Source organism: Suncus etruscus, chromosome 1 (genome assembly GCF_024139225.1).
Source record: "Suncus etruscus isolate mSunEtr1 chromosome 1, mSunEtr1.pri.cur, whole genome shotgun sequence".
Lineage (NCBI taxonomy): Eukaryota > Metazoa > Chordata > Mammalia > Eulipotyphla > Soricidae > Suncus > Suncus etruscus.
Genome location: NC_064848.1, coordinates 86,205,294 through 86,225,957, shown reverse-complemented (window position 1 = coordinate 86,225,957; position 20,664 = coordinate 86,205,294). Strand labels below are relative to the sequence as shown.

The following is a 20,664-nucleotide window of genomic DNA, read 5'->3' as shown; positions in this document are numbered from 1 at the left end:
TGCACTCTTTCTAAGGAAAGAACTCCATTGCAACAAGAAGGAAAAATCACACTAAGAACGGCGCTATATCACAGAAGCAAACATTTCTCTCCGGACTGTCTTCTCTGTTGCATGCTCGGGCCTAAGATTTGACCCAGTGTGAGGCTTCATCCACGGAGGACTCCCCTCCCTTAGAGGCAATTAGCCCATCCAGAAAGGGAGGAGCCAGAGGAGTGTGCTGCCTGCATCATATAGACAATGAATACCACCACAACACGTAGAAAAACCCACAATACAAGTGTGACAATGGGGAAACAACGCAGGCCAGCATCAGACATAGAGAATGAAGATGACAATTCTGAGGACCAGATAATGACCAACCAACTAATCAACCTCTCAGATAAGGACTTTAGACTAGCAATATGGAAGATGCTCAAAGACCTCCAAGAAACCATGGATCGAGTTGAACAGAACACTAATAAGAACCAAGAAAATATGAAGACAGAAATCACAAAACTCCAAACTGAAATAACATGTCAACTAACAGGACTGAAAAAGTCAGTAAACGAAGTGAATGACAAAATGGATAAGCTCTGGGACAGGGTATCAGAAGCTGAGAATAGACTTGGTGCTGTGGAAGATGAGATACATAACAATTCCATACAGCAGGAGAGATGGGACAAAAAACTTAAAGCAAATGAGCAGACAATGGAAAAATTAGTCAAAGAATGGGAACAGATGAAAATAGAAGTCTATGATAAGATCAACAGAAACAACTTAAGAATCATTGGAGTCCCAGAGACCGGGGAAGAAAATTTCCAGGAAGAATCAATGGTCAAGAACATCATTAAAGAGAAACATCCAGAGCTAAAGAACATATGTGATCAAATCCTGCATGCTCGAAGAGTACCAACCAAAAGAGACCCCAGAAAAACCACCCCAAGACACATCCTAGTCACAATGACAAATCCCACAGATAGAGACAGAATTCTGAAAACAGCAAGATCAAAAGGGGAAATCACGTTCAAGCAAGCTTCCCTGAGATTTACAGCAGACCTGTCACCAGAAACACTCAATGCCAGAAAGCAGTGGTGGGATATTGTGACAAGACTGAATGAAATGAATGCTTCACCCAGAAAACTATACCCAGCAAAACTCACTTTCCGGTTTGACGGAAGAATACATGGCTTCACAGACAAAAAACAGCTCAGAAACTTCACAGACACAAAACCAGTCTTAAGAGAAAAACTGAAAGACCTAATCTAAGACAAGACTACCCAAAAGACACACCAAATTTCGAAATAAAGATGGCGTTAAATCCCAGGACAACTCTTTCTCTCAACGTCAATGGACGAAATGCACCAATTAAGAGACACAGAGTGGCTAAATGGATTAAAAAACTCAATACAACCTTCTGCTGCCTACAAGAAACACACCTGAATAGTCAGAACAAACATAGACTCAAAATAAAAGGCTGGAGAAAAATTATCCAAGCAAACAACACCCATAAAAAAGCTGGAGTGGCCATACTAATATCAGATAATGCAAACTTTATACTAAGGAAGGTTGTAAGGGACAAAGACGGACATTTTATATTAATCAAGGGGTACGTAGAGCAGGAAGAATTCACTCTCCTAAACATATATGCACCGAATGAGGGGCCAGCAAAATATTTAATACAACTGTTGACAAATCTGAAAAATAATATCAACAACAACACAATAATTGTGGGGGACCTTAACACGGCTTTGTCAACACTGGATAGGTCAACCAGACTGAAACCCAACAAGAATATACTAGACCTGAGGAGAGAAATGGAAGAAAGAGGCCTAGTGGATATATATAGGACACTCCATCCCCAGAAACCTGGATACACATTCTTCTCCAATGTACATGGGACATTCTCCAGGATAGACTACATGCTGGCACATAAAACATACCTCCATAAGATCAAGAGGATAGAAATTTTGCAGACTACCTTCGCTGACCACAAGGCTCTGAAATTATTTGTGAACTCCAAAGGGACTCAGAAGAAACACTTTAACACCTGGAAGTTAAACAGCCTCATGCTCAATAACCAGTGGGTCCGAGATGAAATCAAGGAGGAAATAAAAAGGTTCCTGGAAACAAATGACAATAAAGACACAAACTATCAGAACTTATGGGACACAGCAAAAGCAGTACTGAGAGGAAAATTTATAGCTTTGCAAGCACACATCAGGAAGGAAGAAGGAGCTTACCTGAGTAGCTTAATGACACAGCTAATAGAACTAGAAAATGCTCAACAAAAGGACCCAAGAATAGGAAGACAGAAGGAAATAACAAAGCTGAGAGCAGAAATCAACGAAGTGGAAACCCAAAAAACAATCCGAAAGATCAACGAAAGCAGAAGTTGGTTCTTTGAAAAAATAAACAAGATTGATAGACCACTGGCAAACCTAACAAAGAAAGAGAGAGAGAGAGAAACTTGATAACCCGTATCAGGAATGTAAAAGGAGAGATCACTACTGATATGACAGAGATTCAAACGGTAATCAGAAACTACTTTGAAAAACTCTACGCCACTAAAAATGAGAACCTGGAAGAAATGGATAAATTCTTGGACTCTTATAATCTTCCACGGTTGAAGGAAGAGGATGTAGCATATCTAAACACCCCCATCACCATTGATGAAATTAAAACAGTAATCAAATGTCTGCCGAAAAACAAAAGCCCAGGTCCAGATGGATTCACTAATGAATTCTATCAAACTTTCCAAGAGGAACTACTGCCAATCTTGGCAAGACTCTTTCATGAAATTGAACAAACAGAAACACTTCCAAATAGCTTTTATGAAGCCAACATCACCTTGATACCTAAACCAGACAGAGACGCTACCAAAAAAGAAAATTACAGACCAATATCACTGATGAATGCAGATGCAAAGATCCTCAACAAAATCCTGGCAAATAGGATTCAATGCCTCGTTAAAAAGATCATCCACTACGATCAAGTAGGTTTCATCCCAGGAATGCAAGGCTGGTTTAACATCTGTAAATCTATCAACATAATACACAACATCAATAACAAGAAAAATAAAAACCACATGATCATAACAATAGATGTAGAGAAAGCATTTGATAAGGTCCAACACCCATTCTTGATCAAAACTCTCAGCAAGATGGGAATGGAGGGAACCTTTCTCAATATAGTGAAGGCGATCTACCACAAGCCAGTGGCAAATATTATCCTCAATGGAGAAAAACTGAAAGCCTTCCCTCTAAATTCTGGCACAAGACAAGGCTGTCCTCTCTCACCACTCCTATTCAACATAGCACTGGAAGTACTTGCTATAGCGATTAGGCAAGAAAAGGATATCAAGGGAATCCAGATAGGAAAGGAAGAAGTCAAGCTCTCACTGTTTGCAGATGACATGATACTCTACTTAGAAAACCCTAAAGACTCTATCAAAAAGCTTCTAGAAACAATAGACTCATATAGCAAGGTGGCAGGCTACAAAATTAACACACAAAAATCAATGGCCTTTCTATACACCAATAGTAATAAGGATGAAATGGACATTAAGAAAACAACCCCATTCACAATAGTGCCACACAAACTCAAATATCTTGGAATCAACTTGACTAAATATGTGAAGGACCTATACAAAGAAAACTATAAAACTCTGCTCCAAGAAATAAGAGAGGACACACGGAAATGGAAACGCATACCCTGCTCATGGATTGGCAGGATTAACATCATCAAAATGGCAATACTCCCCAAGGCATTATACAGATTTAATGCTATCCCTCTAAAGATACCCACGACATTCTTCAAAGAAGTGGATCAGACACTTTTGAAATTCATTTGGAACAATAAACACCCTCGAATAGCTAAAGCAATCATTGGGAAAAAGAATATGGGAGGAATTACTTTCCCCAACTTTAAACTGTACTGCAAAGCAACAGTTATCAAAACAGCATGGTATTGGAATAAGGACAGGTCCTCAGATCAGTGGAATAGGCTTGAATACTCAGAAAATGTTCCCCAGACATACAACCACCTAATTTTTGATAAAGGAGCAGGAAATCCTAAATGGAGCAGGGAAAGCCTCTTCAACAAGTGGTGTTGGCACAATTGGATAGCCACTTGCAAAAAATTGAACTTAGACCCCCAGCTAACATCATGTACGAAGGTAAAATCCAAATGGATTAAAGACCTCGATATCAGCCCCAAAACCATAGATATATAGAACAGCACATAGGCAAAACACTCCAGGACATTACAGGCATCTTCAAGGAGGAAACTGCACTCTCCAAGCAAGTGAAAGCAGAGATTAACAGATGGGAATATATTAAGCTGAGAAGCTTCTGCACCTCAAAGGAAATAGTGCCCAGGATACAAGAGCCACCCACTGAGTGGGAGAAACTATTCACCCAATACCCATCAGATAAGGGGCTAATCTCCAAAATATACAAGGCACTGACAGAACTTTACAAGAAAAAAACATCTAACCCCATCAAAAAATGGGGAGAAGAAATGAACAGACACTTTGACAAAGAAGAAATACACATGGCCAAAAGACACATGAAAAAATGTTCCACATCACTAATCATCAGGGAGATGCAAATCAAAACAACGATGAGATACCACCTCACACCCCAGAGAATGGCACACATCACAAAGAATGAGAATAAACAGTGTTGGCGGGGATGTGGAGAGAAAGGAACTCTTATCCACTGCTGGTGGGAATGTCGTCTAGTTCAACCTTTATGGAAAGCGATATGGAGATTCCTCCAAAAACTGGAAATCGAGCTCCCATACGATCCAGCTATACCACTCCTAGGAATATACCCTAGGAACACAAAAATACAATACAAAAACCCCTTCCTTACACCTATATTCATTGCAGCACTATTTACCATAGCAAGACTCTGGAAACAACCAAGATGCCCTTCAACAGACGAATGGCTAAAGAAACTGTGGTACATATACACAATGGAATATTATGCAGCGGTCAGGAGAGATGAAGTCATGAAATTTTCCTATACATGGATATACACGGAATCTATTATGCTGAGTGAAATAAGTCAGAGAGAGAGAGAAAAACGCAGAATGGTCTCACTCATCTATGGGTTTTAAGGAAAATGAAAGACACCCTTGTAATAATAATTTTCAGACACAAAAGAGAAAAGAGTTGGAAGTTCCAGCTCACCTCAGGAAGCTTACCACAAAGAGTGATGAGTTTAGTTAGGGAAATAACTACATTTTGAACTGTCCTAATATTGAGAATGTATGAGGAAAATGGAGAGCCTGTCTAGAGTACAGGCGGGGGTCGGGTGGGGCGAAGGGAGATGTGGGACATTGGTGATGGGAATGTTGCACTGGTGATGGGTGGTGTTCTTTACATGACTGAAACCCAAACACAATCATGTATGTAATTAAGGTGTTTAAATAAATAAAAAAAAGAAAGTAACATTACTAGTAGTTTGCTAGTTGTCATGAGAGAAACAAAGCGAGTTACTTTCTGATTTACATTTTCCTGATAAATATAAGATAAGCATACAGTGACTATATTGGCAGGGAAACATTTAGTAAGTTGAGTTTCAAAGAGAAAAAGGAAAAAAAAATCACTCGAATTCTAAACAATTGTGTCTCCACAAAATTTATATATTCAGTTCCTAACCCTGATGTTATATCTAGAGACAGGGTCTTCAAAAGGTAATTAAGGGCAAATAAGGCCAGAGTGTAGGACCCTAACTTTATAAAACCTTTATACAAAGGAGAGAGGGAGAGAATCTTTGCCATGTGATGACATAGTAAGAAAGTAAGCAGAGGGTCCTTAGAAGAAACTGAAAATGATAAGGATTAGACATGAACTCCCAGACTCTGGAGTAGAGAGAAACCAAGTTCTATTTAAACCACCCATGTGTGGTATTTTGTTATGCCATTTTGAGCATACTAATATAGAAATATAGGATGATGAGATATTATTAATTTTAGTAAGATTGCTAAATGCTCATTTGAGTTTTGTGACAGAGAATTTAAAAAGAGATCAGAGCACAATTGTGTGAAGATGTCTACTTTTTTCCAGTCATCTCAGCTGCACAAATGCCAATAACGGATAATCACACAAATAGATTATGTTGACCCAGTCCATGACTTTGGAACCAGTTCCACTCATCAGAAGCAAGAATTAATGTTATTCACAAAAGAGTGTTTAAGTGAGAAGGGACAAAAATAGTGAAAGATAGTGTTTGAAAAAAAATTTTCTTCTGCCTCTTCCCTGATATAAAGATTTGCTTAGATATTTTTATCTCTATTTGCATACAGCATATAAATTATTTTTTAACCCATTGCTGTATCAATAGTAAATAATGCCATTATAACTGGCAGCACATTATTTTAAAATAATCACTTATGTAATGCATGTTTTTCTCCTCAAATCTTCAAATAAGGGCCACATGCCTGGGCAAGCCAGCGAGGTGGGAATAGCAGCACAGTAGCTTCTGGCTTCAGGAATTACCAGGGAAGTTTCCTTCTAAACCTGTCTATTGTGAAACTGCGCAGAACATATTGACAAATATTTGGATATCATTGTGTTTCATCTGTTTGTCATTATCTGAAAACCATTCAGGAGCTCGTTTTATTCCTTTTTCTCCCTCACTCCCACCTCCTGTTAATCCACATTTAACCATTTTTCTGTACTAATGATTTTTCTTTTGGCTAAGGTGGATTACAAATCTTTCACAATAATTTTTTGGGTAGAGTCTGAAGCATCAGTAGGCAACACGTGGACAGCATGGTTCCACACTGTAGGCTTTTTGGCCAACCTAAGGGAAAGATGCAGCCTTGACTGCCCCCCACAGCCTTCTCTCTCCTTCCCCCCGGTCCCTAGGGTTATTCCTGGACACCTGCTCAGGGTCCCAGCAAGTGGGTTCTGGCGAGGAGCAATTTAAAAGAGACCCCAGGCTTCCTAGTTCCTGCAAGGGGCTAGGAGGGGACTGGTGAACTTCCAACTTCCAGCACTTAGGAAGCAAACGCCTCTCAGGGAGTCGGAAGCTTCAGCAGGCAACACCGGGAGGACATGGCTCCATGTGCTCTTCGTTTGTCCAAATCACAGACCAAAGTGGTGTCTCGGAAACAACACTCTCCCTCTTGACTATTTATAAAACATAAAAGGGACACATGTATCTCCTTTGTATATCTCAGATGTATTCCCTTAACATCTATAACTCTTTGAACATCCTCATATAGTGACAATTTTGCCCACTGGTTTTGGTATTTGATTGTTTGATTTTTCCCCCTTTGATATCTGTTTTATAAGCAATACTGGTAGAAGAGTATCTCTGTATAGATTTCATGTTTGAACCAAGTTACGGGGAATGTTGGACTTTATTCGTCGGCCCCCAGATGCACCAACAATATCTTGTGGCATTGCTTCTCTTTTGCATAGGCACATTAAAGTGGGAAAATAATACATATGCAAACAAGTTCTTATCTAATAGAGATGGGAACACAAATTTGGTAATGCAATTAGGCCCTATACCCTGAACATTGGCATAATGATTTGGCTTAGGCCTCAGAAGAATGGACATCACCCACACACACCTGAACAATGGATACCATCTATGGAAACAACCACAATTGTCTATAACATTACCAGGATCCAAGCCTCTACCAGAGAATACATAGCACTGCTTTGGCATTGTCTTACTCCAAAGAGTGCTTTCAACACCCAGAGGACTCAGCAGGGCGGATCGCTCCGCATTTAATGATATGCTGAAACTAGAGGATGCTCCACATCAGCCTGACACAGAATCCAAAATCTTTAAATATAAGAATCTGATACCAACAATAACTAAAGAGTGAAAGAGTTTCACCAGGACCACCGAGAATGACTCTGGTTGGACAGACTGGTATGCCTGGAACCCAGAGTTGGTCTTATGCTAATACACTTCTGGGGTGAGGCCTTTTTGTAATCAGGTCAAGGATTTTTTTTTCCTTTTTCCCCATTTTTCTGGACCTATGCAAACAACGGCGATTGCCACTATCACACCTTTACTATATTTTTTTACTCCTATCCTTTAAGGGAAAAAAATACAATTTACTAAACTTAAAAACAAATAACTGTAGTAGAATGCCTGTCTCGAATACAGGCAGGGGATGGGAAGGGGGCGGGAGCAATGTTACACTGGTGAAGGGGGGTGTTCTGTTTGTGACTGTAACCCAACTATGATCATATTACTTAAATAAAAAATATATTTAATAAAAATTTTCAAATAAACTAAAGAGTCATGTAAGTAAGAATCAATTGAGTACATGTTTGTTCAAGAAGCTCTTTCAGAATAGAATTTATGGTGATTCTTCATTCACCATTTGCATTTGATTTATCTTCAAAGCTTAGTACATTTGATCTCAGGCTGATAGCACTTTGCCTTACACAAAATAGAGTTTTTTTATAGATGAAATTTTGCCTTGGAAATTAAATTATGTGCCAACTTCCTTCCTACCTAAATTTTGAGCTAAAATCTTGAAAATAAAACCCATTTTTAGACTTCATGAATTCTTCATTCTAAATTCTTCCTGAATGGTGAAGTGGAAAATTAAATAATTTTTGTTGGAAAATTCCCTGTACAACGGATCCAGATCAGCACTCAGATGATGTCAGCAAATGTTACATTTTATTCCAATTATGAAACAAATTATAGGGCACTAGCTAACCACATTTAGTCATTAAATAAAGCTTTTTTTGACTGAGATGTTGTCCTGCCAGAAAACACAGGTGTTTTGTTTTTAAAGAATTATTAAACATTGCTTTGAGAAAAGATCACATTAACTATCCTTCAGCAATAAGCAATATGGCGGATTAAGAAGAAGGCGCTATTTGTAGACATTTGTATCTTATGGGTAGATTATATTTGTACATATAAAATAAATGCCTTATATTCGAGGAACTGAAATATTTGGTCCATAATGCATGAAAACAGTGATATATATGGTCATGTATATATATATATACATATCAATACATGAAGTCATTAGAGTTAAATAAAAGGCACTTTAAAAATATAAATTACCATTATTACTAAGGACAAATTTTCTCTGAGAATTTAAAAGCATGTTCTTTCACTGATTCTATAATGATTCCTAAGGGATTCAATTTCTGATGTCAAATAATGACATACATTTGTGAATATAAAACATGTACTTCTAAACTGAGGAACTAACACTTTACTTGAATACAAATTTTTGAAAGATGACTGAACATAAAATGTTATCATTGTTCCAATTGTATTAATGATATTTGAATCACTTTGCATTTTCAATAATACCTTATACTTTTGCTTTCAACCTACTGTCTTCCAGTTATACATTCTCTAAATCCGAATGAAGCAGCTGCTTTCAGTTGATTCATCTAAGGAATTTGATTAGCTCATCCTAAACTATTACAACTTGAATCATGCATTAATAGCATGCTTATGTAATGAAGTAGTTTTTCTGTTTCAAAATGGCTTTTTGTTTGTGTGTATGAGAGAAAGTGCAAATGTCACTTGTCTATAATCTTCAGAATTCATAAACTAGTGCAACAATTTCTAAGCTGAATTAAAACTGTAAGAAGAATGAGTTTGTTTTGTAGCATAATTTAATAAATTTTTGCTGAAATTAAATCATAAGATATGATTTAATTAGATCATAAGATAAGATATTAATAATTAACCTGAATTGCCCAGGTTTTTTTTTTTTTTTTGGTTTTTTTTTTTTTTGTTTTGGTTTTTGGTTTTTGAGTCACACCCGGCAGTGCTCAGGGGCTACTCCTGGCTCTATGCTCAGAAATCGCTCCTGGCAGGCTCGGAGGGCCAAATGGGATGCCAGGATTCAAACTCCGTCCTTCTGCATGCAAGGCAAATGCACTACATCCATGCTATCTCTCCGGCCTCCGATTGCCCAGGTTTTATTTCATAAATACATGCTATATGTTCATACTAAAATTAGCATATTTATTTAGAACTATACCATAAAATAATTATGAATATCTCATTGTTAATACTGATATGTAACAAGATTAGTCATCAAATTCTCAAGAGTGTATTCAAAAATATTTTACTCATTAGCATATTCAGAATTTCACAAATTGGGGCCAGAGTGATAGTGCAGCAGTGTGGCATTTGCCTTGCATTCAGCTGACCCAGGACAGATCTCAGTTCGATCCCCAGCATCTCATATGCTCCCCAAAGCCAGGAGTGATTTCTGAGTGCATAGCCAGGAGAAATCCCTGAGTGTCATTGGGTGTGGCCCCCAAACAAAAACAAACAAAAAAAAGAATTTCACAAATTATTTATTATCATAGTGTAGAATACATCTGGAATATACATTTTTAAATATGCTGAAAAGTTTTTAATTATTTGTGAAATAACTACTGCCCACTTAGAATTGAATGATTCTGTAATAGACTAGTAGAATAAATTAATTTTCAACTAATTAATAGGAATGGTATATAAAGTAAGATAGTTAAGATTAGAAACCAAATTTCATACTGTGATGACAAAATGAAGAAATATATTATTAATACATAACTGTCCCACATAATTTTAAACTTAAATGCAGAAAATCCTGTTGGCACATATAACTAGGGAATATGCTTTTCTGCTTTATTAATGGTTAAAGTTATATGTTATATAACTTTGTTGTATAACAAAATGTATATATATATATATCATAAAAGAAATACATTGTATTATGTACAATTAAATGAACTTTCAAAAAATTTCAATGTCTAGGTGAGTGATTGAAACTTAATAACCAGTAGATTAAAAACACCAAGATTATAGTTTTCTATAAATTATCTATATGTATAAGGTTTCTAAAATAAAAAAGCATACAAAATTGGGCTGGAGAGATAAGTCAGAGGACTAAAAATGTTCTCGGTATACAAGAGGTACAGATTCAATTCTCAGCATCACCTTGTCCCTTGATCACCAATCGGAAGAAACACAAACACAAAGCAACAGTAACCATATAGTACTCAAGTTGTTTTCCCCCCCAAATAAATAAAACAGAAAGAAATGTAAATATATTGCCTATGATACCTAAAACTTTGTTCCTAGTAGAGCCTTCAAAAGGCTGGGGAGATATTACAGTAGATAGGACATTTGCTTTGCACACAGCCGTTAAATCCTCAGAAACCCATATGAGCCCTACCAAAAGAGATCCCTGAGCTCAGTGCCTAGAACGAATTGTGATGACTTCTGTGTGAGTCAAAAATAAAAACAAACAAGAAAAAAAAATTACATACAATGAAAAGTCTATAAAATTCACAGACCTATTAAATGAGATTCTACAAATCAGAAGAAAACAGAGGGATATAGTACAAAAACTCTGAATGGAACATCTCACCAAGAATAGTCTATTCAACTAGTTTTACCATTCATATTAGAAAGATATAGCTTCATTGATAGGTAACAGCATAGGGAATCAATTGCCTTGAAACTAATTTTATATCTAGAAGACACTGATAGATGAAAGCAAGCTCTCTAGTGATGGGTATGATATTAGAATAATGTATGCATGTAAGCATGAAGGGAGTATTTTTATTTTTAATTTTTAATCAAATGAATTACAAGTCATAAGTTATTCATTATTATTGTTTCTAGCATACAATGTTCTAATGCAATCCCCTCATCAGTGTCTACTTTCCTCTACCAATGTTTCCAATTTCCTCCTGTCCCTCAGGCTGACTCTAGAGTAGAAAGTACTTTCCCTTTACCATTGTCCTAGCATTCCCAAGTCTAATTTATCCCCCTCATTCCCATTCTAGTTGCAAGCCTCCTACTAAAAATCAATTCTTCTACTCTTTGTTTTCATTGCCTTTGGAGCTTTGTTATTTCCTCACAAAGATTGTTTATATTCCACATATAAGGAAGATCATAGTGTATGCCTTTCCTTCTGACTTAACATAGTACTCTCCAGATACATCCACCTAGCAGCAAATTTCATGTATAAATATGTATACATACATAAAACCAAAAGGAATATTTTTTATACATCTATGGAGGAGTTAATCACAAATTTTGATTTAGTAATAATTATGAAGATTTCTCTTCATAATTTTGAGGGGGAGTGGGGCCAGACCCAGCAGTGCTCAGGACTTACTCCTGGCTCTGTGTAAAGGATTACTCCTTGCTGGGCTTGGGGGACCATGTGGGATGCCAGGATTTCCCCAAATTTAAAAAAGTTGTTCTCAGCGGACTAGAGCAATAGTACAGCAGGTAGGTTGGTTGTTACCTTGAACACAGCTGACTCAGGTTTGGTTCCCAGAAAAACAAACAGTGAGCCTGGAGAGCAGATAAAGCCTTACAAATGGCACCCAGGTGCACCATTTGGTGCCCTACTACATTTGGAGCATTACTGGGCTTGGTCCTTGAGCACAAAAGTAGGAGTACCACATGAGCACCACTGGATGTGGACCCAAAACCAAAACGTAAAAAACAAACAAAAAAAAGTAAAAAAAAAATCAAGCTTGATTTTATAAGAATTATGCTGCTACATTAATAAAGCACATCTACTATTTTATACAATATATATACAATATATACAATATAAGTATAGATGTATAATCACATACTGGCAATTAAAACAATATTGTTCACCATGTTCTGGACAAAAATGGCAAGTTAATTTCTAGCCAGAATAATCAATCATAATTTGAATACATATCAGAATGCCAGCACCAAGTCTGACTTACCTGAATCGTTCCAATGTTCATGCAGGAGCCAATGTTTGCCTCTTGGTTTATTAGCAGCAACACTTTACTTCTTAATTTTTTAATCATTAGATTCATCCTCAGGTTTAAAATAATGCTCTTTTGGTACTACCAGTATCTTTTTAAAAAATACATTTATTGGGGCCGGGCGGTGGCGCTGGAGGTAAGGTGCCTGCCTTACCTGCGCTAGCCTAGGAGACGGACCGCGGTTCGATCCCCCGGCGTCCCATATGGTCCCCCAAGCCAGGAGACTTCTGAGCGCATAGCCAGGAGTAACCCCTGAGCGTTACCGTGTGTGGCCCAAAAACCAAAAAAAAAAAAAAAAAAAAAAATTTATTTATTTATTTATTTTCTGTTCCTCAATTCACAATACAGACCAGGCAAAGGGCCTTTGTTGAGGTGTATATGGGGTGCATTTACTGTACCTCCTCTTTCTATACAGTCAGTGTAAAGAACACAGCCTGTAGTAAGAATTGGAAGACCCTATCTTTTATTTTCCTTTTTTTAATATATATATATATATGTGTGTATATATATATATATATATATATATATATATATATATATATATATATATTCCTTCACCAGTGCAAAATTCCCATGACCAATATCCCAAGTGTACTTCCTCCCCACCCCACACCGGCCTGTACTCTAGACAGGTTTTCTACTTCCCTCATTCAGTCACATTTTGTTATGATAGTTCTCAGTGTAATTATTTCTGTGACTGCACTAAACGATCCCTGTGGTGAGCTTCATGTTGGGAGCTGGACCCTCCAGTCCTCCTCTATTTTGTCTCTGAGAATCATTACACAAATGTTTTTCATTTTTCTCAAAACCTATAAATGAGGGAGACCATTTTGTGTTTATCTCTCTCCCTCTGACTTATTTTACTCAGCATAATAGATTCCGTATACATCCAGGTTTAGGAAAATTTCATGACTTCATCTCTTCTGATGGCTGCGTTATATTCCATTGTGTATATGTACCATAGTTTCTTTAACCATTCCTCTATTGAGGGGCATCTAGGCTGTTTCCAGAGTCTGTCTACTGTAAATAACGCTGCTATGAATATAGGTGTGATAGTTATTATTTTAGTAATATATTTTAATAATATATTTTAACCATATTTTTGAGAATTGATAAATGCTTTGATTCTTCAATTAGCTCTGGCCTATTTAAATTATCTTCAAGTTTCCAATATTTTTTGTATTTTTCTTCCACTTGGAAATGAGTCCACCTTCTTATTCACATACATACATGTTAGTCATATTTTTTCCACCACTAAACCTTCAGGTTCTGCCTCTTTGTCTTTTTTTTCTTCCCCATTTTTTGTAACGTAATTTTATTCAAGGCCATTTTTCAGTTCAGAGTTGAAGTGCCTTCACTTCACTGCCTCTGAGCTGCCCCTGGTTTAACCACATCTCCAGCTCTGAGTGCATCAAACTTCATTTTCTTTTTATTTTGACATTATTGAACAAGAGCAGATTAAACTGTTAAGTTCAGTCCTAACATCCTTTCAAAGCAAAGTATGAAGGCTTCCCTAGGGTCTCCCCAATATCTTTCCCTTAGGATCCTAAAGCCTCCATCCTGACAAATCACTGACTATTACTACAGGCAGAATTCAGTCTTTGCCACACAAGCAGAAAGCAGAATGAAAGTCTCACAGGACAAAATGTCCCTCATATTTGGGGGGACGGTAATAAGGACACATTTGCAGAGTATCTTTGTGCATGAGAACTTTCCAATACCTTTAACACTAGCTTCCACAAAGGAAGCCTTCCTCTTTTGTCCTCACCCCACAGGTTTAACCTTTTGCTGATTTTCTTTCTGATTTAAGGAAGATGCCAAAGGGTGCATAGGCTCACCATTAATTGAACAAAAGGCCAAAAGAGGAGGCATTATCTACATTTCAAAGGAACAGCCACATAGATCCACTATCCTTTAACTGATCAGTACATTTTTGCTGAAAATTTCCCAGCAGAGACTGCTGTCTTGGGTATGGCCTAAGGAATTTTAGTTCTATAGTTCACTTGTTTTATGAAGGAATTGTTAGTGATGGACAAAGAAACTCTTACTTTACATAAAATATATTTATAAGTAGGCATTTAAAGATTGTATGTAATAAGCTAGCTGCAGGCTAGAGCTGATATAAATAATCATTCTTTCCAGCATATGCACTATTCTTACCACACTAAAATTCCTCCACATGGCAGATATTGATAATTTACTACTGTGTAAGAAGTACAAAAAAAGATGCTTTGGGCCTCAATTAGAATGGCATTCTTTCTAATTATATTTATACTGATAAATTCCATCATGTAGACAAATAGTTTTTTTTAAAGTATTACTTACTTTTGTATGCTTGTAAAACTAATGGGAGCTCAACTTTGGACAAAAATCAAAAAAGGGGAAGAATTTAAATGAATAAAAAAGTAAAAGTAAAATAAATAAATTAATATGTTGTCCTGCCTCACAAAGACAATTTAGGGCTTTTTCCTTTCAACCATTAGAGATAAGAGAGAAATACCACAGCCTACAATTGTATTAAATTATTTACACATTTTTTTCATTTAGCACTATATTCATTGAATATTATTAATAAAGAATTATAAGTCAAAACTGCTCTTGTCTTTGATGTTACAAATAAAATGTTTGAACATACAAACATATTTTGGTAACAGCCTTATTAAAGTTCAGCAAACTGCACAAATTTAAAATTTATAATTTTGTAAGTGTTGGCCTAGGACTATTTAAGTAAAATTGAGCATAATCTTGATGACTAAGAATTTTAAGCATCTGCCTATGTCATTACACAATCTATTCGGACAATTTTGACCAAAATACACTTTAAAGAGGAATCATCACCATTCCAAGTATACACCATCACTTTTGAAAAGGGAAAAAATACCAAGATACAGACAATTATAGTACATTACTCCATTTCTCAGAAATAGTTCCTCATAGGCAGAGTAATAGTACAGTGGGTAGGGTGCTTGTCATGCAAGCAGCTGAGCTGGGTTTTGACCCCTGGTCATATTGTCCTCCCACAGTCCAGGAGAGATTCCTGAACACAGAGATCAGGACTAAGCCCTGATATAGCTAGGACAGGTATAGCAAAAAAAATTAATCAAATAAAGTAAAGTAAACAAATAAAAATATGTGACCAGAGTGATAGTAGAGTGGGTAGGGCTTTTGCCTTGCATATGGCTGGCCTGGTTCGATACCCAGTATCCCACATGGTCTGCTGAGCATACCAGGAGTAATTTCTGAGTGCAAAACCAGGAGCAGCCCTAAGCCACACCAGCATGGCCCCTCAAGCTTCCCAAAATAAATAAAAATAAATACTTTCTCTTCTTTTGCAATTCTGATACAGGTCTCTAATCACTTCAGAATCATATTTCCCAACATATTTTCTTCCTAGAAACTCTTAGGCAACCCTAGTTAATTCCCAGCCCATTTTCTCTTCTCTCAGAAAGTGGTCTTTTTGAGATCATCAATAAAATAATATATCAGGTCTGATGTACACTCCCTACTTTCTTTACAACACATCTCCTTAATCTCTGCACTTTACCCTTTTAAAAAAATTTATTTTATTGAAACTATTGTGATATACAGAGTCTACAGAGTCCTTCATATACATATCTTCTTAAATTTTAGATAGTCAGTGAGTCAGGGCCATTCCTACCACCAGTATCAACCTCCCTTCAGCAATGAACCCAGAAAGCATCCTATACCATCACCCTTTGCTCCTGACCTGCCAGTATAATATGCCCATTTAAGTTTAGATTGTTAAATTATAAGTCTCTTGATTCTAGTCTTGTTACTTTGACTTGAATATTAGTTTTGTCCTTATTTTTTCCTCACCAATGCATCCCCACCACTTAATCCTGGCCCCAAGCCTTTCTTTTTTCCTTTCTTCTTAATTTTATAGAAAAATGCAAAAATATGTGGTAAAACAAAGTAATCCGTTTCCTAAGGTTCTATGAAAATGCAAAAATCCCTATTTAAAAAATAAGAAATAAAAAATAAAAGATCTAAAAGAAAATATGTGTATGGCAGTTTTGTTTAGTTATTTTTGTTGTTGTTATTTTTGTTTTAGTTTTTTGGTTTGGTTTTGTTTGTTTGCATGGACACATTAAAAGATGAGAAAAATAGAAAGGAAAAATCTTTGGCCTAAAAACAGAGAGATACTATCCATGAAGTATCCTGCCATAAGACCAACTATGTGCTCCTGGCATACTAACCCCAAAATCTTTCTTTGTGTCCCAGTAAAACTTCTCAATCATAGTTGTCACAGTCAGGTTTCTGTAACTAGTGATCCTGGTTTTTGCACACATCCTATGTCAAAGTCAGGGTGACATGGAACATCTTCTGGTTTCATCTAACCATTAGATGGCAATGCAAGGAACCCTGCCCTGAAAGCAAGTTGTTGCTGTTATAGAGTAGCCAAGGTGACATATGAACCCACTCCGAAGCAAATCGGTGCCAGGGCAGCATTAGGGCCTTTCCTGGTAGAAGCTGATTTTTGGTGCTGGTGTAGAAAACCATGATGTTTCCATAGATGGCATCCAAGGTGGGTAAATGGCCAATGTCCAATCTTCTGAAGCCGAAGCCAAGTTACTATGACAAATGTTCAGGGTATAAAGCTCCACTGCAATATAAAATTTATGTGTTTTTCTATCCTTATTGATAAGAACTTGTTTTCACAGTAATATTTTTCTATTTTAATGTGTCTATGCAAAAAGTAACAATGCTACATTATACAACCAGTGTATTTAAGGGTAAAATTAACAAGCTAAACAATCCCGATAACCTGGAACCCAAGTGAAACTTATCTACTAGAGTTTCCTACTAAACATATCAAAAAGAAGGAAGAAGAAGAAGAAGAAGAAGAAGAAGAAGAAGAAGAAGAAGAAGAAGAAGAAGAAGAAGAAGAAGAAGAAGAAGAAGAAGAAGAAGAAGAAGAAGAAGAAAAACGGAGAAAATTGCCTTTACATAAGAGACTAGTCAGTAAGAATTATACCTATTAAGGAAATGCATCTAAAGAAATATGTGAAGAAAATATACATATCCTCTTTAAGTCTTTTAAAATAGTCAGGGAGAGGGATAAAATCTGAAGCACAGCTACAGCCTGTCACATAGTCTTGTGGAGTCTGAATGGTTCACAGGAGTTACAGATCAGAAAATGTCCTCAAGCTGAAGGTTTCTCAAAAACCAAATCTGGTAGCAAGTAAAAATCAGCAGCAGTGGCAGTTTCTTCTTGGGCTGAGGCAATGTGAGCTGGGGATCTGTCTTTTCACATTGGGAGCTGGTTGGGGTGGGGGGAATGTTCCAGCTCCCTAGGAGTTTAGAAGTGAGGGTAAAAAGGATTAAATGGGAGAGAAATAACAGGTCGGGGGTGAGAGCATGAAAGGCTAGAAAAGAATTTAGAAAAGTGGTAAGGATGGGGGAGGGGTTACATATAACAGGCAGAAGGACAATAGACAACATAGACATTATGTATATTACAGACAGGCATTAGACAAGACAAGGTGGCCAACACAAACCCCTCATGCACACACATAGATAGACACTGAGGATCGATCCGTGGGTTAGAGATGAATAGCTGACCAAGGTGGAATGGGTTCGTACTCTTAGGAAAATATAAAGCCAGCAAGTCAAATGTAAAGGTTTTTATTTTCTAGGAAAATTATCATTGGTGAGGGTAAACTTTACTGAAGAAAGGCTTCCTGGGTTAGATTGTGAATAGAGCATTCTTTTTTTTTTTTTTTTTTTTAGAGCATTCTTAAAACAATGATGATTTGAAGTCTAGAAAACTAAGCACTGTAAGAGGAGTTTATACCACCTTATGACAGAAAAATGCTCACACTTCTTTTGTCTATGACTCACACTGACTTACATAGTCTGGATCTTTTCCCTCTAAATCTGCGGGTTTCTTCTATGAATGAATGCTTTCTTGCTGTACTTGTATCCTTATCTAATAATTTACTGGCATCCCCTTTAACATTTAACACTCTTACAGATTTTTTTAAATTCACTTATTTTGTGTTTGTTTCCACAAGGACACCAATTCTGCAATTTGTTAATAAATTCATACTGAAACATTAACCACTAACATGTTAAATAAAATTTTCTTTCCATTCACAGAAAAACTTCCTGAAAACATATTCTCTTCTTACCCCATAACCCATATCCCCATATCATAACCACTGTATCCTATTGGACCATTTTTTGCTAAAGGCACTAAGGTCACCTAAGATCAAAGCCTCTGGGAATAGTTAGCCTTGTTATTATTTGTCATTATATTTGTCTTTGACACTCATAGTTTCTGGTCAATATTTCTTCCCTGGCTCTTGTCCTACCACCTTATCCAATCAGTCTCCTAAGTGGCTCAGTTGGTCATATTGTGTGTCATGCCTCTTAATGTTTATTAGTCATTCTTATGAATGCTATTGTAAATTTTTATTGTCCTTCTACTTGCTTCTCCCAGGGAGTTTTCTTCACATATATAGTTTCACGTGCCACATATGACTTCTCAATCTACATTTTTCTCTGTATTTGTATGAAATTCATATCTATAATTCAATGCTCATTTAAAATACTTAAATGTTACTCACTCGAGTACTTTAAATTCCACAACACTTTTTTTCTGTTTGGTTTTGGGTCACACCCAGTGGTGCTCAGAGCTTACTTCTGCTCTGCACTTGAGAATCACTCCTTGGGTTAGAGGACAATATGGGGTGCTGGAAATTAAACCTGAGTTGGCTTTGTGCAAGATAAGTGCCCTCCCTGCTGGACTGTCTCTCAACCTTCCAAAATTCTACAAACCTTAACTTATCAATATTACATATTGCAATCAATAGTGCATTTTCACTCCTACTTCTGTCTCCTCTAATAAACCTACTATTACTCTCAGGTATATTTATGTTGTCTAGGATAAACCAGATTATTGGAATTCATCTTCTCATTCATATTTCCAGCTGATTCTATGATCTTAACTTTAAACATTGAAATCATCATTCTTAGCCTCAGTGCTTTCTTCAAGTCTTCTATATCATTTTCCTAGACTTTTGCTAGTGCTACCACAGAAAATGAGATAGATCTACAAGGATAATCCATTCCAGTTTTCTCCTTATCTGCCTTTCTAAAAGAAGCTAGAAACCCAAATATTAATTTTCCAACTCTTCTGTTGTTCAGAAGTGAGTTAGACTCCCATAATCAGATATTCTCCATCTAGATTTGATTTTACAATGGAATTAAATGAAGAGAAGGATAATATACTAAGACTGTATTTGCTAAAAGTGTATAGCAATTAGAGCTTAGTTTTGATAGAAGCTCCTGATTTCCAGATCACAGCTAAGGAATGTGTTCCTGAGTCAAAAGCTATTTGGGGGGTTCTCCCACATATTTTCATGTTGATATATTTATAGATTTTTTTTCTACATCATATAATCTCCACAAATCTTCTTTCCATTAATATTCATTCATATCATCACACTTGTATTAAACCTCAATTTACTTAAAGTTTTTTGCTTAAAACCACCACTAAGGTGGGTTTGCTCTCTTTGCTTAAACTACATGATCTAGACTGCTCCTTCACTTTATACTTCAATAGAATTAAGCAAACCACTTGCATTGCCTCTACATGCCATTGTCTCATACTATCCAATCTCTGTTCATGGTGTTAATTCTGGAATGCTTTACCCATTTTTGGCTAGATTACTCTAGATGGGAAATGTATACATAATATAAAGATTAAAAATTTGTCAAAAAATACTATGGTATGTGATTGTTTACATCTTGTATTTATAAAAAAAAAATTCTAACATTTCCCCTAACTATTGTTTCTATTCCTGATGCAATTTTTACCAATAGCAAAACATAGTATCCGAAGCCTGTCTAGAGTACAGGTGTGGGCAGGGAGGGGAGGAGGGATATTTTGG

At 36.6% G+C, this 20,664-nt stretch overlaps 1 non-coding gene across 1 annotated transcript; it reads right to left on the bottom strand.

The window, feature by feature from the left end:
- Positions 1-13,071: 13,071 nt before the first annotated feature.
- Positions 13,072-13,204, bottom strand: LOC126032264 (small nucleolar RNA SNORA51). The gene has a single exon (XR_007503837.1). It is a non-coding gene; the product is annotated as a small nucleolar RNA SNORA51 (small nucleolar RNA).
- Between the last annotated feature and the right edge of the window lie 7,460 nt (positions 13,205-20,664).